Here is a 27583-nt window from a genome sequence, read left to right as displayed (position 1 = left end):
GGTGGCAGTTCCATCATTGTTACATTTTTGTATCACTTTTGCTACAGACCAACACATTACGTCACTGTCCTGTGACTTCATCACAGGACAGTGACGTAACGTCTGGGTCTGTTAGCGGATCGTGGTGATGGTCGCTGCCATTTTGGTACACCCTGGAAGTATAAACCCATATCAATACATGTGTTTGAGGCCTGATTTCAACTGATGTGATGTAAATGTTAATTTGGCATTTCTCCATTAAAGTTTTTGCTTTAAAATTACTACACTATGGGAGTGCTCTCTCTTTTTCCTTTGGGGTACGTCTGAGCTGGCTAATGTTCCTGTGAAAAGGATTACCAGTTTCAACACTACTGAAATCATTACGGTTATATGGTGAGGAAGGCCATAATCCTGTGATTGGTGTGATTCTATCATCTTGGATATCTACTAAGGGCCCTGGGAGTGTGAGACCTGAAAGCTGTGTGGCCCCTTGGGGTCTTGGCATGGAGATGAAGAGGCATTTTAGCCGGTGAAGGATTTATCATTTTCACCCAGTTGCTTTGTTCGTTTGGAGTTGGCGGTCTATTTAGACTTTATGCCGATTTGATGATCACTTAGGTTTATTTTGATGGTCACTCAATATTTGTTATATGTCACATTGCTTTAATTATTTTTTGTGCTTCTTGATGCACGTTTATTTCCACTGTGCGTTTTTCACTGGCATCAATCCTAATAAGGTGCATTTTTAGTTTCATGCACCTTGTATGATTAGTTTTGCATATATATTTCTTTGCTTTTTGATTGTCACAGTTTTCTTTGCATGGCGCTTTTTATTTAGGATGTGTTAGTCCTATTATGTTAAATACATCATCTATGTTCACTTGTTGATTATTGTGCATGTTGTTTTCATCACAATCCCTATTGCACTTAGTTTGGTCTGGTTTCAGGCCTTTACATTTTTATGTATTATTTATGATGCATTTATAGTTTCATGCACCTTGTATGATTAGTTTTGCACATATTTTTTTCCATTTGATTTTGGTCCAATTTTCTTTGCATGGTGTTTTTTATGCACTTTTATGTAGGACATGTTATTCCTATTATGTTGAATACATTATTTATGTTCACCATATAATCCAATATTGTACCGCGCTCTAATAGATTCTACCTCTTGTGATATATTGAATACCTGTGTGTGCCACCAATTACCAAACAATTTCATCAAACAAAAATACTTAAATCCATAATTTGTGTAAATATAAAAAAATTAAATTTCTATGAATGTGAAAAAATAACCCCCAGTGGCTCACAAGTAACTATCCAACTTTACATTATTTATGTTCACTTGGTGACTATTGTTCAAGTATTTCATCACAATCTATATTGCACTTAGTTTGGTCTGGGTTCAGGCCTTTACATTTTTATGTAATTTTTATGTTCACTTGCTGATTATTCATGTTGTCTTTGTCACAGTTCATATTGCACCTAATTAGGTCTGGATTCAGGCCTTTTATACTTATCACCTCTGTTTTGGGGTTATTTTTTCTGTCTCCCCACTCTTCAAATTATTGTGTCCTTGGTACTATTGATGACTCATCAGTAGCATCCTCGAAAGATATAACACATTTTCAGGTTGGACTATTTAAATGTATGTTCTTACCTCGGCACGTACCAAAAGTATTGGTGCCAAAACCACATAGCCCCTTCCCTAGGTGTAAATCCGTCCAAGTATCAATGCCAAAAGGAAGCGATCTGAGCATGAGAGTACATCTTTCAATGCTTCATTTACAACATAATCACACAAGGATTTTTACTACTTACTTTTAATTGACCCCTTGTTGACAGATGCCACATTTGCAACATTTTAAAATCACTGTGTTGAAAACAAAGAATATGCCAAAGGTTAATTTCATGTTAACTGCTTCCCGTATGCCCTATAGCAGAAGTACTGCTACAGGGGGGCACAGATACGCAAAATCACGTGCATATACAGTGAAGGAAATTAGTATTTGATCCCCTGCTGATTTTGAATGTTTGCCCAATCACAAAGAAATGATCAGTCTAAAAATTGAACGGTAGGTGTATTGTAACACTGAGAGACAGAATAGCAACACAAAATTTTAAAGAAATGCATGTCTAACAAATTATGCACCGATTTGCATGTTCTTGAGGGAACTAAGTATTTGATCCCCTTCACAAAACATTAGTTAGTACTTGGTGGCAAATCCCTTCTTGGCAACCTTCTTGGTCAGACGTTTCCTGCAGCTGGCCACCAGGTTTGCACACATCTCAGGAGGGATTTTGGCCCACTCCTCTTGGCAGATCCTCTCCAAGTCATTAAGGTTTGGTGGCGGATGTTTGGCAACTCGAACTTTCAGCTCCCTCCACATATTTTCAATTGGATTAAGGTCTGAAGACTGGCTAGGCCACTCCAGGACCTTAATGTGCTTCTTCTTGAGCCACTCCTTTGTTGCCTTGCCCGTGTGTTTTGGGTCATTGTTATGCTGGAATACCCATCCACGACCCATTTTCAATGCCCTGCCTGAAGGAAGAAGGTTCTTGCCCAAGATTTGATGGTACATTGCCCCGTCCATCGTCCCTTTGATGCGGTGCGGTTGTCCTGTCCCCTTAGCAGAAAAACACCCCCAAAGCAGAATGTTTTCACCACCATGTTTGACAGTTAGGATGGTGTTCTTGGGGTCATAGGCAGCATTCCTCCTCCTCCAAACACGGTGAGTTGAGTTGATGCCAAAGAGCTCGATTTTGGTCTCATCTGACCACAACACTTTCAACCAGTCCTCCTCTGCATCATTCAGATGTTCAGTGGCAACTTTAAACGGGCCTGGACATGTGCTTTCTTGAGCAGAGGGACATTGAGGGCACTGCAGGATTTCAATCCTTGTCAGTGTAGTGTGTTACCAATTGTTTTCTTGGTGACGGTGGTCCCAGCTGCCTGTAGATCATTGACAAGATCCTCATGTGTAGTTCTGGGATGATTCCTCACTGTTCTCATGATCATTGACACTCCACGAGGTGAGATCTTGCATGGTGCACCAGACCTAGGGAGACTGACAGTTGTTTTGTGTTTCTTTTATTTGCAAATTATTGCACCAACTGCTGTCACCTTCTCACCAAGCTGCTTAGCGATAGTTTGGTAGCCCACTTAAGCCTTGTGTAGGTCTACAATCTTGTCCCTGACATCCTTGGACAGCTCTTTGGTCTTTGCCATGGTGGAGAGTTTGGAATCTGATTGATTTCCTGTAGACAGGTGTCTTTTATACAGGTAACATAATGAGATTAGCAACACTCCTTTTAAGAGACTGCTTCTAATCTCAGCTTGTTACCTCTATGAAAGACACCTGGTAGCTAGAAATCCTGCTGAATGATAGGGGATCAAATACTTATTTTCCTCATGAATATGCAAATCAGTGCATCATTTGTTAGACATGCATTTCTTTAGAATTTTTTGTTGCTATTCTGTCTCTCAGTGTTACAATACATCTACCATTCTATTTTTAGATTGATCATTTCTTTGCGAGTGGGCAAACATTCAAAATCACCTGTGGATCAAATACTTATTTCCTTCACTGTACGTGATTTTGCATTTCCAGGTAGGGGGCATGTCCGCCCTCTCGCGCCACCATTTGTGGCCTCAGCTGTCAATCGCCAGGTCCCGGTCGGGGATTACTTGCCGGCGCCCGGTGATTACCGAGCATCTCCAACGAGGGGGGGGAGAACTGTTTGTAAATAAACACACTGCCATGTAAAGAAGTGTGCTTACAGTGAAGCACAAACACAGCCACACAGATATCAAATGGAACACAGCACACAGTTAACCCTTTGATCGCCCCACATGTTAACCCCTTCCTGCCCAGTGCCATTAGTACAGTGTCAGTGCTTTTCATGAGCACCGATCACTGTATTGGTGTCACTGGGGATGTCAGAGACCCCAGGTTAGTTCCCCCCAGTGTCAGAATGCCCGCCGCAGTCCCAATATAAGTCGCTGATCGCCACCATTACTAGTAAAAATTTAAAAAAAAATTCCAATATCTATACTGCCATTTGTAAAAGGTATAACTTTCACGTTAACCAATTAGTTTAGACGTATTGGGATTTTTTGTTTAGCAAAGATATGTACAGTGAGGAACAGAAGTATTTGAACACCCTGCGATTTTGCAAGTTCTCCCACTTAGAAATCATGGAGGGGTCTGAAATTCACATTGTAGGTGCATTCCCACTCTGAGAGACAGAATTTAAAAAAAAATTCAGGAAATCACATTGTATGATTTTCAAAGAATTCATTTGTCTTGCACTGCTGGACATAAGTATTTGAACACCTGAGAAAATCAGTGTTAATATTTGGTACAGAAGCCTTTGTTTGCAATTACAGAGGTCAAACGTTTCCTGTAGTTCTTTGTCAGGGCAGGGCTGTGGAACGGACAGGTAGGCCTAGTGGCAGGGTAACGCACTGGCTGACAACAACCACCACCAACAGACCGAAGTCCCTCAGGGCGCGGAGTCTAAGTCCCAGGCTGCCCTTCACCAGGGCCCCTGATGGTGGGGATGGACTTGACGCAGCCAGGTACCAGGTCGCGGCCCCCGAGACACCCCGGCTGCGGTAATGGCCGCCGCCAATGGCGTGTAGCTGGTGATAATGACAATAGCGTAGTCAGGCAAGCTGGGTCGACAACAACGGGACAAAACGGTACAGAACAGTAGACAGAGAATCACAGGTCACGGGCCGGGTTCAGCAACGGAAGGTCAGATCGAAGGAAAACGCAGAGAATGGTCTTAATCACAAGCCGAGTCAGAATACCAGAAGAGTCACGAGCGTATACACAGAGCTGTAGGAAGACAAAGACACAAGTGCAAAGAGCATGTGCGGGCCACAGGCTTATATGTCATCAGCCACACCCCTCTGGGGGATGGACCTCAGAGACCTGAAGGCATAAAAGGATTCCCACCATGCACAGCAGAATCCAAGATGGACGCCAGCACATGGAGTAACAAAACCTCAGGGAAAAGGTAGGACCTTGACATTCTTGACCAGGTTTGCACACACTGCAACAGGGATTTTGGCCCACTCCTCCACACAGATCTCCTCTGGATCTTTCAAGTTTCGGGGCTGTCGCTGAGCAACAAGGAATTTCAGCTCCCTCCAAAGATGTTCTATTGAATTTAGGTCTGGAGACTGGCTAGGCCACTCCAGAACCTTGGTATGCTTCTTATGGAGCCACTCCTTGGTTATCCTGGCTGTGTGCTTCGGGTTGTTGTCATGTTGGAAGACCCAGCCAGTTGGAAGACCCATCTTCAATGCTCTGACTGAGGGAAGGACGGAAGGAGGTTGTTGCTCAAAATCTCACAATAAATGGCCCCATTCATCCTCTCCTTAATACAGTGCAGTCGTCCTGTCCCCTTCACAGAAAAGCACCCCCAAAGCATGATGTTACCACCCCCATGCTTCACAGTATGGATGGTGTTCTTGGGATGCAACTCATCCTTCTTTTTCCTCCAAAAACGACGAGTGAAGTTTAGACCAAAAAGTTCTACTTTGGTCTCATCTGACGACATGACTTTCTCCCATGCCTCCTCTGGATCATCCAGATGGTCATTGGCAAACTTCAGACGGGCCTGGACATGTGATGACTTGAGCAGGGGAACCTTCCGTGCAATGCATGATTTGTAACCATGGAGGTGTAGTGTTCTACCGACAGTGACCTTTGAAACTGTGGTCCCAGCTCTCTTCATGTCAGTGACCAGCTCCTCCCTTGTAGTTCTGGGCTGATTCCTCACCTTTCTTATCATCAGTGATACCCCACGAGGTGAGATCTTGCATGGAGCCCCAGTCCGAGGGAGCCCCAGTCCGAGGTTGTGTTTAGCCTCTTCCATTTTCTAATAATTGCTCCAACAGTTGATCTATTTTCACCAAAATGCTTGACAATTGCCCCGTAGCCCTTTCCAGCCTTGTGGAGGTCCACAATTTTGTCTCTGGTGTCTTTTGACAGCTCTTTGGTCTTGCCCATGGTAGTAGTTGGCGTCTGACTGACTGTGGGGTGGACAGGTGTCTTTAAAGAGCTCAGAGAGGTGCTATTAAATTAGATTAATGAGTGGAGTAGAGGTGGACTTTTTAAAGGCACAGTAACAGGTCTTTGAGAGCCAGAATTCTTGCTGTTTCTTAGGTGTTCAAATACTTACAGTGGGGATCGAAAGTTTGGGCACCCCAGCTAAAAATTTGTATTAATGTGCATAAAGAAGCCAAGGAAAGATGGAAAAATCTCCAAAAGGCATCAAATTACAGATTAGACATGCCTTATAATATGTCAACAAAAGTTAGATTTTATTTCCATCATTTACACTTTCAAAATAACAGAAAACAAAAAAATGGCGTCTGCAAAAGTTTGGGCACCCTGCAGAATTTATAGCGTGCACTGCCCCCTTTGCCAAGCTGAGACCTGCCAGTGTCATGGATTGTTCTCAATCATCGTCTGGGAAGACCAGGTGATGTCAATCTCAAAGGTTTTAAATGCCCAGACTCATCTGACCTTGCCCCAACAATCAGCACCATGGGTTCTTCTAAGCAGTTGTCTAGAAAACTGAAACTGAAAATAGTTGACGCTCACAAAGCAAGAGAAGGCTATAAGAAGATAGCAAAGCGTTTTCAGATGTCAATATCCTCTGTTCGGAATGTAATTAAGATATGGCAGTCATCAGGAACAGTGGAAGTTAAAGCAAGATCTGGAAGACCAAGAAAAATATCAGACAGAACAGCTAGCAGGATTGTGAGAATAACAATTCAAAACCCACGTTTGACTGCATGATCCCTTCAGAAAGATCTGGCAGACACTGGAGTTGTGGTACACTATTCCACTATAAAGAGATACTTGTACAAATATGGTCTTCATGGAAGAGTCATCAGAAGAAAACCTCTTCTACGTCCTCACCAAAAAATCATCGTTTGAACTTTGCAAATGAACATATAGACAAGCCTGATGCATTTTGGAAACAAGTTCTGTGGACCGATGAAGTTAAAATTTAACTTTTTGGCCGGAATGTGCAAAGGTACGTTTGGAGAAGAAGGGGCACAGAATTTAATGAAAAGAACCTCTGTCCAACTGTTAAGCATGGGGTTGGATCAATCAAGCTTTGGGGTTGTGTTGCAGCCAGTGGCACAGGGAACATCTCACGAGTAGAAGGAAAAATGGATTCAATAAAATTTCAGCAAATTTTGGATGGTAACTTGATGCCATCTGTGAAAAAGCTGAAGTTAAAGAGAGGATGGCTTCTACAAATGGATAATGATCCTAAACACACCTCGAAATCCACGGGGGATTACATCAAGAGGCGTAAACTGAAGGTTTTGCCATGGCCTTCACAATCTCCTGACCTCAACATAATTGAAAATCTATGGATAGACCTTAAAAGAGCAGTGCGTGACAGACAGCCCAGAAATCTCAAAGAACTGGAAGACTTTTGTAAGGAAGAATGGGCAAAGATACCTCAAATTAGAAATGAAAGACTCTTGGCTGGCTACAAAAAGCGTTTACAAGCTGTGATACTTGCCAAAGGGGGAAGTACAAGATATTAACTCTGCAGGGTGCCCAAACTTTTGCAGACGCCATTTTTTTGTTTTCTGTTATTTTGAAAGTGTAAATGATGGAAATAAAATCTAACTTTTGTTGACATATTATAAGAATGTCTAATCTGTAATTTGATGCCTTTTGGAGATTTTTCCATCTTTCCTTGGCTTCTTTATGCACATTAATACACATTTTTAGCCGGGGTGCCCAAACTTTCGATCCCCACTGTATGTTCAGCAGTGCAAGACAAATAAATTCTTTAAAAATCATACATGATTTCTAAGTGGGAGAACTTGCAAAATTGCCGGGTGTTCAAACACTTCTGTTCCTCACTGTAGCAGAATACATTTTGGCCTATATTTATGATGAAATTTTATTTTTTTTAATTTTTTTACTGAACATGTTTAATAGCAAAAAGTCAAATTGTTCTTTTTTTTATTACGCAAAAAAATTAAAAATGCACAGTCGACCAAAAGAAAGCTCTACTTGTGAGAAAGGACATAAATTTCATTTGGGTGCAGTGTTGCATGACCACGCAATTGTCAGTTAACGTAATGCAGTATTGTAATGCAAAAAATGGCCTGGTCAGGAAGGGTCAGAATCCTCTGGAGGGCAAGCGGTTAAAGGTGATTTAAGAACTCAGATACAGTAAAGCCATTGCTATTACAACAGTAATAATACCCAGTAAGTAGTTCCATGTCACCGGCACATGTAAACAATCATTTCCCAGATTTACTTAGGAGAGGAAATAGTCACAATTATGTCTGTTCTACAGGAGGAAAAGCTCCATGATTAGTATTTTCCACTCTTCACTGTTTATGGTGTACACAGTGATGCTCGGCTGCCATGGACCACTCCACTCTCTAGGCCATACCCCACATCATGCAATTTAGGTATGTTTTAAAGAGCACCTAACATATATGTAGAGATCTGTATCGTTGTTTGTTATGGTACAGTTTTCAGCTACGAATGTTGTATGTTGCCATTTATAAAGAAAATCCTGTGAGCTGCAGTTCATTAAAGTGGACTTAAAGTGGAACTTTAGTCAGAAAATTAAGTCCTGTTAGATTACTTCAGGCTGGTCCCTTTTGCAGGTATAGCTATGTAAAACATTACAAATAAGTGCCTATACAGTTTAAAATTCAGTAATACATTATCATACTCTGCTCAGTTGCTCATTATTTTCAATCACTGCTGAATTTGTAGAGGTTAATCTGCTGACATCCTTAAAATGGAACTAAACGCTCCTACTCTTTACAGCCAAGGAAGCTGCTTTTGTTTGATCTGCAACTGCCATGGTGCTGCACGTAATCACTTATGACACCAGCCATTTGATGGTTTGACAGTTTGGTTGTGGAAGCAAGCAAATGTGAGTTTCAAATTCTGGCATTTTTTAAACCGTTAAATGGGGGGTTTAGTTTCGCTTTATGATTTACTGCTGTTCATGGCTCTGGGATTCAGCAAAATGACCGCCTCTAGCAAAAAGAAACAGGAGCAATGCTGGAGACAATTTACAGCACACACTAATTTTGGTATCATCATTATTAATGTGGAGTGTATGTTCCTTGCTAAAGAACATTCTTTTTGTCAAGTTGTTATGGGTAATGTTCCGCTTTAATCACTCTTGTCATTTTATTTACAGGGACCATTGCTGACAAGTACTAATCCGCTGTTATAATGGGTGGGCAGAAGTCAAGCCTCCATGTATAATCTGGACCTGAGATTATTATCATTCTTATTGACAACTGTGGCCGGGAACGGTGGCGCGGGTAGGGCCAGAAATGCAAAATGATGTATATATACCTGATTTTGCGCACCGGTGCCCCCCTGTAGCAGTATTTCTGCTACAGGGTGGTCGGGATGCGGTTAAATAGAAAAAATAATACTGTAGCTACATCATGGTTTGATCTAGGTCAGTGGTCTCCAAACGTTCTAAACAAAAGGCCAGTATACTGTCCAGACTTTAAGGGGCTGGACTGTGGCCATGGGGAGTAGAAATTGTTCTGGCATCTTCGGTATTAGGGGAAGGAATAGTGTCCCATTGTTGGTGTCAGTGGGAATAGTGCCCCATTGTTGGCATCAGGGGAGAAATAATGCCCCATTGCTGGTGTCAGTGGGAGGAATAGTGCTCCTTCACTGGTGTCACTTTGAAGAATAGTGTCCCATCGCTGATGTCAATGGGAAAAATAGTGCCCCTTTTTGGTGTCAGTAGCAAGAATTATGCCTCATGGTTGGTGTCAATGGAATAAATAATGTCTGGTATCAGTGAGAGGATAAGTGACCCAAGGGCTGGATAGAGGCAAGCAGTTTAGAGACCACTGATCTAGGTCAATGTAAGGGTCAAAAATCAATCTTTAGGGTCAAAGGTCTGGGTCAGTGTGTTTTGGTAGGATGAAAAAAGCAAAATGCACGCCATAGTTTCTGGGCCGTACTGCTGTGCATACAACAAATAATATACAGGGGTTAGACAAAAATATGGAAACACTACCTGATTTGCAGGTGTGAAAGTGACAACATGTTTCGTGTTGAAAGCAGAAGTGATGTAACATTCTTTTACTTCTGCTGTGTGATGAGACACCTAGCTAATGGGTGGGAAGTCATTCACTGCGTGCACTGCTAGTAGTTTGGAGTCATGTCAGAGCTTACTGAGCTTCAAAGTAGAACATTGTTGGTGCCGCTTAGCTTGTGCCGCAAAAGTGACTGCAGAGCTCAGTTTCTGTTCCGTGAAGACTGAGATTGAGCTCTGCAGTCACTTTTGCAGCAGTTGTTTTCTTATTGGTCACAATGCTGCGCAATGTCTTTTTGTATCCTTCAGTTGACATGTTGACTGCGTTTAGGCTTATCAGATGATGTTTTCCCGGAAACTGTACATGTCGTCATAACCTTTGATATTGTGCCTCACGACACGGCAGATTGATTGGCAACGTCAGTCACAGAGGCAACAGCTAAGCAGCACCAACATTTTTACTCTTTGAAGCTCAGTAAGCTCCGACATGACTCCCGGACTACCAGCAACGACTGCAGTGAATGACGCAAGTGAGGCTTCCCGTCTGCTAGCTAGGTGTCTCATCACACAGCAGGAGCAAAAGAGTTTTACATTACTTCAGTTTTCAATATGAAACATGTCACTTTCGCACCTGCAAATCATGTAGAGTTTCCATTATTTTTTCTGTGTAACCCCTGTATATATCTCTATGTGATATCACTGCAAACAGGATTGGGAGAATTTATTTTGCATTGTTTTTGGTGGCAGGTTATGGTAATAGCAAGAAATCTACAGCTAAGTCATTTTTTTTTTACTATTTTGTGCCAGTTTCACATTGATAATAAAAAAAAATCAGGAGGGCTCTATTACCATTTACCAACAAACGAAAGCCCAATTTGTCCTAAAAATCAAAAACAAAAGGTATAAAACAACTGGATGCACGGAGTAGTTGCTGTAAGCTGTCCAGTTCTACCTACACATAACACATGGCAAAGTTAGAAAACTGTATTCAGGCGTTGGGACTTCTTTTACCCTCCGTCACGAAGGGGTTAAAGGGAACACCATGTGACATCACAGCTCCTCCAGTATACACGACGCCCTGAGTTCCGGTACCGCTCCGTACTGAGCTCACCCCCAGCACCGAGCCCCGCGATGACTGAGCACAGCATTGTCCAGCCAGCCAGGGATCCGCCCCCACATTTGTTCCTGGCCACACCCCTTCCAGACGGCTTCCCCAGACACCAAGCTTCAGCCGGGGTGGGTGTGCCTCACCAGTCATGTGACGCAGCAGCAGAAAGGGTGGGATGGGCGTGTCACGGAGCTTTGACAGAGAGGGAGGAGAAACAACAAAGCGGCGGAGCCGGCAGTAGCTGTCAGCGAGTTGGAGTGAGGAGCTGGGAGCCGGGGCAGGTAAGTGAACTCCTCGCCTGTCTGTAAAGTGTATGACGGGAGGAAAGGAGAGACGTCACTCTGCTGCACCCCTACTACCTACCGACATCACAGCCCGGCACCGAGTGCCTTCCCTGCTCAGGAGCTCTGAGTTCACCGGTGTTACATCATCAGCGAGATCCCCGAGCTCATCAACACCCACACCGCACCCACACACTGCCGGCACATGGCACGGAGGAGATCGGCTACAGCAGTGCTGGGAGTCCCTGTGTACAGTCACAGAGTGATCAGTGCCTGCCGCCTCTACACCGGGGCTGTCACAATCAGTGCAGAGCTATGATGAAACTCTCCGAGCAGATGTCAGTGCACTGAGCACTGGGATCACTGACACCCGAGCACTGGGATCACTGGCTCCCGAGCACTGGGATCACTGACACCCGAGCACTGGGATCACTGGCTCCCGAGCACTGGGATCACTGACACCCGAGCACTGGGATCACTGACACCCGAGCACTGGGATCACTGGCTCCCGAGCACTGGGATCACTGGCTCCCGAGCACTGGGATCACTGGCTCCCGAGCACTGTGAGCACTGACACCCGAACAGTGTGAGCACTGACACCCGAACAGTGTGAGCACTGACACCCGAACAGTGTGAGCACTGACACCCGAACAGTGTGAGCACTGACACCCGAACAGTGTGAGCACTGACACCCGAACAGTGTGAGCACTGGCACCCGAACAGTGTGAGCACTGGCACCCGAACAGTGTGAGCACTGGCACCCGAACAGTGTGAGCACTGGCACCCGAACAGTGTGAGCACTGGCACCGGAGCACTGGGATCACTGGCACCGGAGCACTGGGATCACTGACACCCGAGCACTGGGATCACTGACACCCGAGCACTGGGATCACTGACACCCGAGCACTGTTATCACTGACACCCGAACAGTGTGAGCACTGGCACCGGAGCACTGGGATCACTGGCACCGGAGCACTGGGATCACTGGCACCGGAGCACTGGGATCACTGGCACCGGAGCACTGGGATCACTGGCACCGGAGCACTGGGATCACTGACACCCGAGCACTGTTATCACTGACACCCGAACAGTGTGAGCACTGTTATCACTGACACCCGAACAGTGTGAGCACTGACACCCGAACAGTGTGAGCACTGACACCCGAACAGTGTGAGCACTGACACCCGAACAGTGTGAGCACTGACACCCGAACAGTGTGAGCACTGACACCCGAACAGTGTGAGCACTGACACCCGAACAGTGTGAGCACTGACACCCGAACAGTGTGAGCACTGACACCCGAACAGTGTGAGCACTGACACCCCAGCACTGGAATCACTGACTCTCGAGCACTGGGATCACTGGCACCGGAGCACTGGGATCACTGGCACCCGAATAGTGCGATCACTGACACCCGAGCACTGTTATCACTGACACCCGAACAGTGTGAGCACTGTTATCACTGACACCTGAACAGTGTGAGCACTGGCACCCCAGCACTGGAATCACTGACACCCCAGCACTGGAATCACTGACACCTGAGCAGGAAGTGTTACCATCTCCCTCCACACTGGCTGTCAGCTCTCATAGATGAGGAGTCAGAAGGTAGATATATGATGGCAGTGTTCAGGAGAAGGCTGACAGTCACTCCTCATCTTTCCATGGACCTGACCCCTCTTCCCCAACTTTCTCATCCCAGACCAGGGGTTCCCAACCTCAGTCCTCCGATACCCCCAACAGGTCATGATTTGGTAATGTCCCCATGTATGAAGCAGTTGTCATACACACCAACCCATGGGCATTGATTTAGGCCCTTTACAACCGCCTAAGGGCTGGTTCACACCATGGCTGCAGATAAGTAGCACAGGAGTGTGCCGTGTGATTCACATGCGGTTCTCATACTGCACCAAAAGTAGTGCATGCACTACTTTTAAAATGCACTGCAGTGGGATTGTTTGGTACAAAAGTGCAATGCGATCCAGTGCGGGCAAACACTGCGTTTGCGACGTTAACTGTTTTGCCACCCGCTGCAGATCACAAGTGGAGTGCGTTTTGCATGGAGTGCGAATTGTGCAGGACCACATTCCATATATGAACCGGCCCTGACACATATGTGCGATGGCAGAAGGGTGGGCTTTAACACTCGCACACTGCACATATGTGTTACTGGGTGGCCATTCTTTATGTGCTGAGAGAATGCCCACTACTTGCTGTCTGGACAAAGGCTGAACTGTTGCAGATTGGTAGCTGGCGGGACCGGCATCTGACCATGTGACCATTGTGGCAGTGGTCATGTGATTGCCGAACCCAAGTGTTCCAAGCTGTTTTGAGGGAAGCTGGGGCAGGAAGGAAGGAGTTAAAGGTCCACCTGTGCAAAGTGAAGGATATCTTGAAAATATGACCTGTCTGGACTGAGGTTGGGAACCACTACCCTAGAGGAACCTTCCAAATCATCTTCAGGTCTTGGCATCTCTTGCTAAGTCCACTTTATTGGGGTTAGTGAGAGGAATGTCACCCCTAGACTGATGACACCCTAGACAGGTGATTTTTTTTTTTTTCCACAGAGATGAACCACTGCTACAAATCGGTAATGCCAGCAATTTGTGGCTAGCAGTGTGGAAGTTTGCTATTTGCTGGAGCATTGGATTGTGCTTAGTTGCAAAGCTCTCATTCAGCAAGTCATGGCTGAGCATTGTGATTCCTACAACCTTTCACAGGAAAACATTAAAACTGATTGTTTCTAGCAATTTTATTGCCAAGCTGAAACGTGATGAATCTTGATCACTGAGTCACAGATTGCTGTAAAAAGGTCAATATTAGGCCTCGGTCAAATGGGGCGTACTACAGCATTTAGGCCCATGCACCAGCATGGATGTCAGATTGGATGCAGTGTCTGTGCAGCCACTGTTTCCCAATTGACATCAATGGGACTGCGTGGACAGGAATGTCCGGAACACCTGTGTGTCCCCTTGTAGATAAAGACAGCCCTTCACAGGCATACTGTTCACTATACCTCGTGTGATCCAGGCCTTAATGCCCCCATAGAAAGTCATTACCTTAGATTGTACACCCTTGAAGGTTAGGGACGGATGTGAATGTACAATATATATGTAAAGCGCTATATAAGTACCTGAAATAAATAAATAAATTATGATTTTCTTAGTGACAATTCCTTGTAACAAATTGAGGGTGGAGTAATCACTGCAAGAAAGCCGCCGATGTTGTATCAGTCTTGCAGAGGTGGTGAGACTGCCACCCTAAGTCCTGTTTTACATGGGCTATCCAAACAAGTCTGCCTGTCAGTTTTTCTAGGCAGACCTGACTGGATGATCAATGCATCCCTAAGGACAGGTGGGTGTAAATGGACTTGTGTACATTTACACCCACCTACCTCTGGGTCTATTTACTCACAACCGCCCTTAGAACAGAGCGGGCTCTGTCTGTGTCCAGGCTGCAGAAACTGAGCGGTCACCTGCCCACTTTTCTCCATTCAGCAGGGGATGTGTCAGCTGATCTCCTGATTATTGGATGGAAATCCGCATGGAATCTGCTCAGTGTGAAAGGGGCCTAAGGGCTCATTCACACTTTTTGTTTGGGGGGGGGGGGGGGGTCATGAAAAAAACCCCACAAGATTGAGCTGCATTTTTACCACACCCTTTATTCTGCAAGGGCAGAAGGATGGGGGTGTATACACGTGAAGCTTTGGGTCTGTGCCAAAATTTTCCCTGTTCAAGCAAATTGTACCGTATGGCTATAAATAGTTGCAGAGCTGTGGGTTGGCAGTCTGAGGGTTAAAATAGTGAGAAGGTGACATCGCCTGGCAAAAGCCTGTGAAAAGCGATTGGCTGTAGACCACTTTTCAGAGGGGTGGCAAAATGGGCCACCTGTGTGAACAAGCCCTAACATTTCATGAATATATTTTAAAGTGATATTAAATCAGAAAACAAAAATGTAATATATTGGTGCTTAACAATCCGTCAATGTGGCTGTATTCGTTTTCTTCCCGACCCCCCCCCCCCCCCCCAAGTCATCTTCCAGGCCAGCTTTGCATGAGAGATTGCCTCCTCCCACCAGGAATCGCATGATCCACTTTTTTAAAATAAAGGCCTCTATACCCCTCAATGCTTCAGTTCTTGTGTTTCCTGGAGGCAGCTTTCCTGGTGGTTGAGCAGGGGCTCTGCTGGATTGCATGCTTTCAGGGATATGCATCACTAGGGGGGTCTTTCCTGGCAGGCTGTCCAGCAGAACACTTTCGTGAGCTGGACCACAGTATTGGGGCCATGGAACCAGGGGGTTCTTCCTTAAGGCTTACCTGTGCTCAGGGGGAACTCGGGCAAATAGCAGGGAGGCACCTCTGCCAGTGTGCAGAGCCGTGGGTGACGTCACTTCCGGCCATGAAACCCCTAGGAACCTCTAGAGGAACTCTACTTCAGTCATCCTTAAGTAGAGTTCCTCCAGAGATTCCTAGGGGTTCCAGAGCTGTGGGTGACATCACTTCCAGCCATGGAACCCCTAGGAACCTCTGGAGGAACTCTGCTTCAGTCATCCTTAACTAGAGTTCCTCCAGAGATTCCTAGGGGTTCCATGGCCGTGAGTGACGTCACTGCTGGCCATGGAACCCCTAGAAACCTCTGGAGGAACTTTAGTTAAGGATGACTGAAGTAGACCTATGACTACCATAGATCTTTTAGCAGTACTGACTCATCTACCATAGACTGAGCTATGCACAGTTTTTACAGTGTGGTCACCTGTGTAAAACATGTTGGAAGGTAAATAAGGAATCTTCGAATAACTCTGGTTGTAGAACTCCTGATAGTCCTGGATTCGCTATAAGGAGGGTCACATTTTACAGCTCCGTGCACTGACGTCTGTCAATTCCACTATATTCCGCTTTAATGGCAATCGTCACTACTCTCATTGTAAAATCTAAATGAGGATGGCAGCTGGTTAACCCCCTCGCTGTCCCCGCTCAGTCCCATTCTCCCTTAAAGCACAATTCTATGTGTTCTTCTAATAATTGCAGTTATTGAAGTGCTTTCTAGAGCTTCCCGGATGCCCCCAGAGACTAATCTCCATCCCCCAGCTGCCTGCTCTCCTGAACCACTAATGTATGCGCTGAATCAATGATTAGGCACATTTTAGGGATTGATTTGGACTGTGGGGGAAGGCCTTGTCTAAGAGACATACTCCATGTGACAATACATACAAAGAAGACCGAGCACGCACTGTGTATATTGTTTCCTTAATGAGTCTTATGTGATCAGATACAGATGTATTTCCAATACAAGACATGAATGGTTAAAGCTGCTCTTGTCCAGGGAATGACTTGCACAAGATATAAAACCAAATACAGAAAGGGAATGAATGCTTCTTGTGTGATATGGGGACAAAGAATTCAGGGACTAATTAACAATACTAAGCTTTCCTAAATTAATTGTAGAGTTTACTTTAATACATCACTAGGGGCTAAACTCATATCATTATGTGGAATTCCTCATTTACCAATGTAGGACCAGAACTTGTATTTTGTTTGCTTTCTTCACCAGTCTATCTACTTTTCACCATTTGGTGTATGTTGATTAGTGGTGACATTAGATTACAAGTAGCAAAGTAAAATATATTACTTAGCTTTTTATACATGAGCTCCAAGTGTTAACGTGTATCAGTTTGTGAGGTTTCTATGAGTAATTATTAATATGAACTCTGTCTTGAAGCCAGGCGGCTGTGTGATCAAGCTGTGATATAAGCAGCTATTCTGAGTTCCAAGGTTGTAATGACTCAGGGAGTTGCTTTAGCTTCACTGCCCCAGCACTAGCATGACTATGCTATTAGCACATCCTCTGCCGCTTTCCTTTACAACATTCATTTTAAGATCAGCTGTTATCTGAGTTTGATACATAGCTTATAGTATAGGTAGAACATGCAATGAAATGTTATGCAAGCTATGCAAATGACAATTCAAACATAAAGCATATCTAACCCCACCCCCCCAAAAAAAAATACAATGTAATATATTGTAGCTTAGCAATTCATACTTGTAGCAGCTGCATTCATTTTCTTTAATGGAGAAGTACAGCAAAAACTCTTTTGGCTGCACTTCTGTGACGGAAGTCTGCTGTCGGCTGATGTCACTCAGCTGGTGCAGGCTGGGGAAATATCCCAAATTCAAAGTCGGGATCCACCCCAGAGTCTGGAGCGGCATCTGGCTCAGCCTCTTAGTGAAGTGCTTAGAGCCTGAGCCAGGCACTCACTCCCCCTCCACAGCCCAGCGCTCCAGTGAGCGATAGGGGGCTTAGAAGAGAGTGGTGAGTGACAGTCCCGCTCTCTGCTCAGCGGCTGTGAGAACTCAGCGATCATGTGCACACTTAGAGCCAGGCAGCATCGGGTCGATGCTGCATCAACCTAGGTGAGTATAACAGGGGGGGGTTGCCATACTTCTTTTTTACGTTTTTTTTTTCCCTTATTATTATTATTATACAGGATTTTATATAGCGCCAACAGTTTGCTCAGTGCTTTACAATATAACGGAAGACAATACAGCTTCAATACAAGAGGGAAAGGAGGGCCCTGCTCCTTGGAGCTAACAATCTAGGAGGTTCCCCTTTATTTCATCTGGTGACTATGTCAGTAACACACTTCCTGTCTTAAGATGGCTATACTCACTGCGACACTGCATCTATGGAGGAGCAACATAGCCACCCTTTATCAGTCTGTGGAGAGGGTAGTGTTAGGTTGACTAGGCGATTTAGATGAACTTCCATAAGTGACTAATACATTTACAGTGTAATACTTTTTAAACAGTTACAGAAATCATTTATTTCCTTTTGGGATAAAAGATTTAAACAAATTAGAAAAGCTACAATTTCTGGGTAAATTGTGTGAAGTGTTCTTGCCTCCACCAGTAGTCTACAACTGGAGTGGGCGGAGTAACTGGGTGGAGTGGCTTGAGTAACTGTTGTGTGGTTGGAGTGGCTGGAGTAACTGTGAAAAGGTTTTGTCAGCTCCCACCCTAGTTTTGAACATTCCGCCATTCATTCCTATTAGACCAATTTCACCACAAAAACAGTGATATTTCGTGAACCATTCCGCGAAATGTTCCACAAAGTAATAGCACACCAATCAGGAACAATCTTCACATTTCGGTATATTACTGTCTATGTAGTGTAAAAACTGGGTGAGGAGTTAGGGTGGTAAATTCATATATAATAATAAGAATATATATGTGAGATAACGGTAAGTGGTCTTGCCATGCAAGAACACTTAATGAATATATTCTGACCATTGTAAACACTCCAACTGCCACTTTTACTGGACAGCTTGTTCTGTTAAAGGAAGCTGAAAAATAACAGATAAAGTCTTATTCATACATACAGCCAATGTTTCAGCACCTGTGCAAAGTGATCCACTGCAGATTGTTGAAAATTATTTTTCAGATCTGGTAAAAAAGACAATATGTTGCTGCTTTGCCGCCTGTTTTAATCCTGTAACTACCACACCATGCACTGCAGTCACATACATTACACTTAAATGATCCACGTTCCGCCCACTGAATGCAACATGCTGTTTACTTTTGGCAGTGAACCAAGAATCGCGCTGCAGCATGCATGTGTTTCTTTTTGTTGTGAGGTGTGCTGTGGTAAAACCGTGGCTCAACCACCTTCTTTTACTGCCCCCTGGTCGTCCATGCAAACAAGCCCTTACTGCCAGGATCAACAGGTGAAAAAAAAAAACCTAAAAAAAGAAAAAAATGCATCTACTACATCTAAGAATGGGTAGGCTACAATATATACAATTTTTGTTTTGACAGTCATTTACCATCAACATTTTTGTTCTGAAAACACCAAACTTTACAATACCTGCAGTGTATTATTATTATAATGCAATATTTATATAGCACCAACAGTTGCATCACAATTTACAAAAAAAGGGATACAGTACAGTTATATTACCATTCAAGACAGGGGGGTTAGGAGGGTCCTGCTGGTGAAAGTTTACAATGTAAAGGTGCGTTGCTCAGCACTTCTAAGTATAAATAGTATTCAGATGTACAATACCAGCATGGGGTAATAACCCAGGCTGTCTGATGGTTGTCTTTTGTCCACTTGAAATATTATAAGGGCAACTTTTTTATTTTTTTTTTATAATCCCACTTTACAGTATTGGAGACTGTTGTAAAATGCCCCCCAAATTTCCTATGTTCCCCCTGAATAGAACACCTAGTACAAGCACAGTGCATTTCTAATGCTACAATAGGAGGTGCAGATATTAAGTACCATGGACAGCAGTATGAGTCAACTAGGGGTTAACTGGTAAAAAGTGAAGACAAAGTCGCACAGTACTACTCTGAACTAATGTGGATGCACAAACCCTTGGTGTATTCATTGTTATTATGACAGCAGTATTCCCAGGATGCCTGCTGATATAGCAGCTTATTATGAACACAGCTAGTGTTGATCAGAAACCTCCAAGTTCCTATTATAAAGCAGCCTAATACATTTTAACCAAAAGTATATTTCAGAGACTCGTATGGTAAGATTTCCAGGCCAGCTCTCTCGATTCTGCCAACCCCTTGATGAAGTCTCACTCCTGTTGCAGCAGCTCTCCCCCTGCTGTCTCCATAATACTACATAAGTAAGGTGAGTGAGAAACCCCTTGTCATGATTGTGAAATAGTAGAAGTGCATGTGTTTTAACCACTTGAGTATCAGTCGGTAATGCTCATGTTTGTGAGCCTGAGAGATCTTTCTTTTGGTAGTGTGTAATTTTTGTTTTTATCTATACTCTGTGCTGTCCTGTCATTTTTATTTTAGCATAAACAGCCCCAAACTTGTCTGCTCAACCCAAGGTAATCTCATTTTTCGCCACAACGTTTTTGAAATGAAGAGAGATACTGGAATTGAGGGGGTTAAAACACAGAGCTTGGTCATGGTGCACTAGATACAGTGTGTGCATACATAGTGGGGAGGAGATGAAAAGGTTAATGTGCACAATAAGGGAGGTGAAGATGACATACAGAGGCAAGCCAGAGAGCAGCTATATGGGGGGGGGGGGGGTAAGAAACTGTCCTTATATGCTGCTGCAGTGACCTGTGTTTTTCTCTGGAACTAACAAATATCTTATTTATTCATTTGTTCCCCTTTCCTCCTTTTTGTAGAGGAAGTGAAGGGCTCACAGATGTACACACTATACTGTTTTCACCTGTGAGCACTGTGATTGGTCTCTCTATGATTAGTAACAGTAATCCCAAGGTACAGAGCCACTCGGGTTAGCTCTATGCACACTGTCTGTGAACCAAGTCTTCCGAGGGCAGCATGGTTCACAGCCATCAGCAGGTGCGCTGGACGCCTAACCTATGCCATTTATAAGGAGAACATTCAGCTGTTCAGGGCTGTACACATGCTGCAGGAATATGCTTTGCTTTACAGATGTGGCAAAAATAATACCCCCTGCTGTAGTCGATGGCCACCAAATGCTACCCATAAAGATGAATGGGGCTGCGCCGCAACTCGCAACTGCCCTGCAACCACATGCAATGCAGCACGATGGTTCGGGCTTTTTGGGGCTAAAACAGGCAGCGAGAAAGCGACATATTGCCTCCCAACAATCTGTCAACTTCCCTCTAAAAAGTGATCCAGCATGGATGGCTTTTCAGAAGGGGAGACGAGGGCTGCTGTTCATGTGAAAGGGCCCTTTGATTTCACCATTGTATTTTAACCTGTGTTATTTTGTTGATCCGTAACATCTGTTTTTTTTTTATCTTAAATCATGCACTGGACATTGATTGCAAAATCCTTAAGGGCTCGTTTAGACTAGCAGCAAGGACTTGCACTCCTCTGAAGAGCAATCCATGCCTCGATTGCTTTTCAGAGGCATTTAACAGATGTGAAGAGGCCATATGTCGCCTCCTCTCTGTTTGTTTTAACTCTCCAAATGCTGCACTACCGTACCGCAACCACGTGCATTGCTCACTGAACATGGCGGGGGATGAAATGCCTGTTATGGGCGTGAAGCAAAGGATCCTGGTCTTGGCTTCTATATATACCTCCAACTCTTGCCTTTACAGCTAATGGGGAGCTGTTGGAGGACAGTAAAATGCAGTTCATCTGCATGGTTTTATCTACCCCCTCCCAACCACTATTTTAAACTATCCCTGTGTCCAAGTGTACCAAATATTGATTTGATTTAGGTTATTCTGTTTGTGTACCTTGTTGATTGATAAATAAATCTTAATTGCCTTTTTTTTTTTCTTTTTTTAAAGCATCCTCATTTTACAGCAGTTTTTCTCAAGTGCCTTTAAACTTTTGCATAGTACACAGTGTTGTGTATGTACTGTATGTGTATAATACACTGTGTATATGATATTTATATGTAATATGTATGCGCATGCCAGACTGATATAAAATATATTATTTGCAATTGTTAGAAGGAAACTTTATTGTATTTCGTGGAGAAAAGTTACACTATTGGTTACTTTTCGTTACTTTATCTTTTTTTGTTTTTTTTTGTTTTATTTCTTTACTTAATAGAAATTAAAATATGTCACACACTTAGACGAGGCTACACATCATTGATCAGATCACAACCAGCGCTCTTTATGTAATACTTTTTTAACAGTTTGAAAAATGCGCAACTTTGAACAAAAATATACTGTTTTGGTACATTCTAGACCTCTGTAAGAATCTATATCCTACTGGACTCATAAAATCGGATAGCCATGCACTTTTGCCTCTCATCATTAAACATGAATGTGATGTAAAGCCATTGGGACCCATCTACTAAAGTTAGTTAGGCAGCCTATTCGGTATAAGTGGTCATACTTCCTTTCTGTTATGAAGGACAGTAGTGCAAATTAGCAGCCATCCTGTTCTGTGTCTGTCTTGGTAAAATCGAACAGATGGTTATTTATTTATCAGGAGTAATGCATGAAGGAATGCTTCTGTCAGCTTTTGTCATCTCATTTACATCCCATTTCACAAAGTCTGGATGAGTCTTTCTAAGGTACCTCCAAAAATTCTCCTAATTGGAATACATCCCTTTACTTGACAAAGGCCCATTTAACACATTGATTTCAGTGGGCTTCTCTTTATAAATTCTACTGTTCTTGGTCTGAAGGTGGGAGATAATATATTGAGCACAGTTCAGCTATTCTGAAAACTGAATAATCTGAGCAGTATTGAAATGCTCAGGAGTTGTCAGTAATACAGGGGCGTAGGCAAGGGGGAGTTTAAGGGGGTCCATCTTCCCCCAGAGCATCCTACCCAGGCACCCAGTGCCACCAGACCACTTAGCAACAGTGCAGCAATCAGAAAAATGAAATTGATAGGTGGAGTGACCTGCATTGCAGCCATTACTTGCAGTGACATTGCAGACCTTACTTACACTGCAGTGATCCACTGGGCCGGGTGCCAGGCAAAGTGATCTGTGCGTCCAGCCCATATGCAGTGACTGCGATGTAATATACATAATGCCTGCAGTGCCACTTAAGTCCCATCCACCATGCTTTATTTTTGGCCACTGATCGGATCGGCAATTCTGCCCAGTTCCTGCAGCTCCCTTTTCCTCTCTCTCACAAAATGCTCATTGCCAAGCTGCCAGTATATTGATAATTGACTGTGGCTTTTCCTTAATTTGCTTACTTTGACTCAGTTGCACTGTCCCACATGTCTGCGTGACTACCCAGGGCTGGCTTGCCCTGGCCCACTTCACGTAAGCAAGCAGCAGTAGCCCCCAGTCTTATAGTGCAGCCTTACAATACCCTGATGATTGCTTAGCTCTGCATCACTTACTACTGACCCTTGAGCTCTGAATCACTTACTACTGACCCCCTGAACTCTGCCTTACTACTGACCCCCTGAACTCTGCCTTACTACTGACCCCCTGAACTCTGTGTCACTTACTACTGACCCCTGAATCACTTACTACTGAAGCCCTGAACTTTGTCACATACTACTGACCCCTGAATCACTTACTACTGACCCCCTGAACTCTGCCTTGCTTACTACTGACCCCCTGAACTCTGTGTCACTTACTACCGAAGCCCTGAACTCTACCTTACTTAACACTGACTCCTGAACTCTGTGTCACATACTACTGACCCCTGAGCTCTGCCTCACTACTGAAACCCTGAACTTTGCATCACTTACCACTGATGCCCTGAACTCTGCCGTACTACTGACACCTAAATCATGCCTCAGCTACTACTGAACCCTCAGCTCTGCCCCACTTACTACTGAGCTCTGCCTTACTTGCTACTGACCCTTGAACTCTTCCTCACTACTGACCCTTGAACTCTTCCTCACTACTGACCCTTGAACTCTTCCTCACTACTGACCCTTGAACTCTTCCTCACTACTGACCCTTGAACTCTTCCTCACTGCTGACCCCCTGAACTCTGCCTTACTACTGACCCCCTGAACTCTGTGTCACTACTGAGCCCCTGAACTTTGCATCACGTACTACTGAACCCCTGAACTTTGCATCACGTACTAGTGAACCCCTGAACTCTGTATCGCTTACTACTGAACCTTTGCTTCATTTACTACTGAACCCCTGCATTCTGTGTCCCTTTAGCCATGGGCAGTATATCTCCACCTTTGTTGACTTCTGCTGTGGTGTGTAATGCTCCCTCACTTTTTTCATCATTTCACGCGCAAGTGAAACAAACACGATCTTACTCTTTTACCTTGTCAGCACTTTACTAATGGGACAGATTTCAGTTCCTCTGAGTTACGACTGAATACTGGGACAAGAAAACGTGGCCTATAATGCAAAGGGAGCATAATAAACAAGCTGTGATCTGTGGACATTTTTTATGACCCTTGAAGCATGTAGTGAACTGATAAATGATCCAAGAATGTTTCCACCAATTATGTCAAATGAAAGTTGTCACTGTACATAATCTGTAACCAGCTGTCATACCAACTAATGTCACTGTATATAGTATGTCAGCGACTGTTATTGTATAATCTGTCAAAGACTATCATATCAACTAATGCCACAATATATTATCAGTCACTGACTATCACACCAACTACTTTCACTGTGCTGTATATGATCTATCACTACCACACCAAATTATTTTACTTTATATAATCTGAAAGACCAACAAACCTATGCCTGTTTTTGGACAGCTTTTGCCTGTTTGTGGACAGAATGCTCATCATAGGGATACCTTTTTAAGAGCATTGCACATCCCAATGACAATAGATTTTTAAAGTGGAATTACACTGCATCTGAGCACCACAAACCAAAAACTATTTAATTCATTTTTAATATTCAAAGCAAACTCCCCCATCCATCCATGTCTCCGTGCTTTATTTTGCTGAGAAATCACTTCCAAAAACACCCACTAGCATTTCTGGATGTGGCCTTCTTGAGTTGGGGCAAATAATTCATGTAACATTTTACTTCCGGGAATCCATCTGGTCTTAGCTCAGCCATGCAGGCAGGAGGGTGTGCTTAGCTGAGAAAACTCCTCCTCCCCTTGAAGACTCCTGCGATTGTATGACATGATTTGCCTAGGCCTTGAAACCAAGAAGTAACTGAGGGAATGTAAACAAATTTTAAGACAAGTAAAAATTATATACTTTTCTATGTATCTTCTAATGCTGGCAGCAGAAGGATTAAAATAGTCAATGATTCAGAGAGTGAAGTTACACTTTAAATTCATTCAACACATAATGTAGCTACCTGACCAGAATTCTTTTCTTCTTTACCCTTATTTCACTTCTTATGCCTTCTAAGAAGTTTTAAGGACATGGAGTACAATTTAAGGCTTCTACTGGATGCCTATTTCAAGACATGTAGAATTCAGTAGTATACTTTCCTTTACTTTAAACTGTATAATGATATTCCATCCATATTACAGGTATGAGAAATGTCATACTTGCCCAAGCCCCCATCGTCTCTCGGTCCTCCTAGGCCTACTGTATATTGGAACGCTTTTGTTATCTGGGTTATGTAATGCACGCATACATGCACCAGACACCATAGAAACTATATCTTTTACATGCAATATTCCACCTGGACAATGAGTTAGTTTTAGGCCTTGGATAATTGATTTCAATGAACAGAGGTGGAGATAATATTGTGGATTCACCAGAGCTCCCTATTGCAGTTTCTATTTTGAATTAGAAGAGGAAAAACTGTACAGCAAAGTAGAGAAGAGAGATTCAAAAAGTACATCTGTACTCTGTGCTTGGCCACAAGATTCCTAAATTATTAATAGCCTCATAAATTTAACAATAAATAATTAAAAAGGCAAAAAGTCTAACTTTGGAATGTCATAAATGACAAGTTAAAACCTCTACTGGATTTAGCTAGTAAAAACTGCTGCTTAAAATGAGGCATTCAGCTTTCACTGATTTGTTGTAGAACAGTGTACAGTTTTGAGAGAGGTCTGCCTTCGGTGAAAAATATTAATTCATATATCAGAAAGTAGTGTGTACCTGCAGCAATGAATGCCCAGGGAGCACCAAACATCAGCTTGTGCAAATGCTTGGTAAGGTCAGCAGCATATCTATCCATCCTTCACTTCACTACTGACCCAGCACTGGGAAGGATGGCAGTAGTGAGGTGTGTAAGATATGAGACTGGAAGCTAACTCTTTGACTTTCACACTCTAAGTTAGCTTAGTAGAAGACTCCTAGTTGTGGGCCTCCCGGAGTACACATGAAGATGACTGAAGGTATATGCAAGCCGCTCTGGGTATCTGTGATTTTTTTTTTTTTTCTTTCATGTTGCTAATTAAATGCTTTAGCTTTGATGATAGATTTATTTAAAGAAGAATTCCGGGACAGGCAAACAAAATCACCCATTAGTACACCCCCCCTACATATAACACTAAACAGTTTACAATTTTGAAAATCCATACCATTTAGGAGAAAAGTCTAATTGATTTTTCAGGACCTCATCTCTGTAATTCAAAAGAAAACAGCATCTGCTCTGTCAAGAAGGTGTAACAGCAAGGATTACATGCTAGCCTCTCCACTCTCTGTGCAGTAAAAGGAAACTATAGTTCCTATCGACCACAGAGAATTGTAGTGAATGTGGGCGGATACACTAGGCCTGTACAATTTATTTTGGTCCGTCCACCACTGCAAGTGGGGCTGAATTACATCACTGCTTTCTGGATAACTACAGAAAGGATGTATTAATACCAGTGGCTGGGGGTATAGGAGGCATAACAGCTACTGGTCTTACAACCAGGAGACCAAAGAGAGTTAATGGTTTGATTTGAAAATGATTAGGCTATTTCAGGGCAATTACTGAGTAACCCTGAAGATGGATGACATATATCAGTGAAGGTAGGAAATCATCAACAAGGACATGTAAAGAACTTTTTGCTCATAGTTCTGTTTTAAGTAAACGTTATTTGTCTATTTAGCTTATGCATGGTCTCAAGAAATTAGAGGAATTAAAAAAGTCCCTAGGAAAATTAAAATGGGGTCTACTATGGAATATTACACTGTTAGATCACTGCTATTTTGTAGTTAGAAATTATGTCAGGTTATCAGGCTCAGAATTGGTGCCTAATCTTATTTTTAAATCTATCATGATGGGATCATTTAAGTGCAATACTGTCTGTGACTGCACAGTTGATACTTGCAGGCTTTTTGGGACAGTCTACCAAGCACCGGGATGATGGTCCAGTCTGCAGGGATCAACTGCACAGGCACGGCCTGTAACATAGGAAATTTGAAACTCTGGATGTCAGCATTGTGGCAGGCCATGGCCAAAATATTCAAGTAAGCATGCATCTAAGGCTGGAGAGGGTGGGTAGATTTAGGTCGAGGGATGAGGGTGGGGGGTCATGCAGACAGGACATACTTTTTTGTGAAAGTACACTTGTGATTTTAAAAGCAGACTAAATTATTGATCCAGTCTACATCTCTGGCAAGTAAGGGCTCCCTGTGTTCAGAGTGCCACACATTGTTTCCACCTGTGTGTGTGTGTGTGTGTGTGTTCACACATTTGTGATGCATTTGCATTATGTTCCATTGTCCTCCTCCTTTTTTTTCCCCTTTAAACCCCCCCCCCCTTACATTTATGTGAATTCCGGTGCATTTACACACATTCCAATGCAACGTGCATGCTGCTGTACCTTTTTGTCAAAGCACTGCTGTGGACTAGGG

General features: G+C 43.5%; 1 protein-coding gene across 1 annotated transcript in view; it reads left to right on the top strand.

Annotated features, from left to right (window-relative positions):
- Positions 1 to 11354: 11354 nt before the first annotated feature.
- The window catches only part of MAPRE2 (microtubule associated protein RP/EB family member 2), a 239535-nt gene continuing 223306 nt past the window's right edge, over positions 11355 to 27583 (top strand). Inside the window, exon 1 of the mRNA XM_089678318.1 lies at positions 11355 to 11451. The gene's annotated coding sequence lies outside the window, so the exon portion shown is untranslated. The remainder of the gene's footprint in view (positions 11452 to 27583) is intronic.

The sequence above is a fragment of the Staurois parvus genome, unplaced genomic scaffold, assembly GCF_062004578.1.
Source record: "Staurois parvus isolate SC_StPar_1 unplaced genomic scaffold, SC_StPar_1.0 ptg000203l, whole genome shotgun sequence".
NCBI classification, from domain to species: Eukaryota; Metazoa; Chordata; class Amphibia; order Anura; family Ranidae; genus Staurois; species Staurois parvus.
This window is presented reverse-complemented; position numbering and strand designations above follow the sequence as displayed.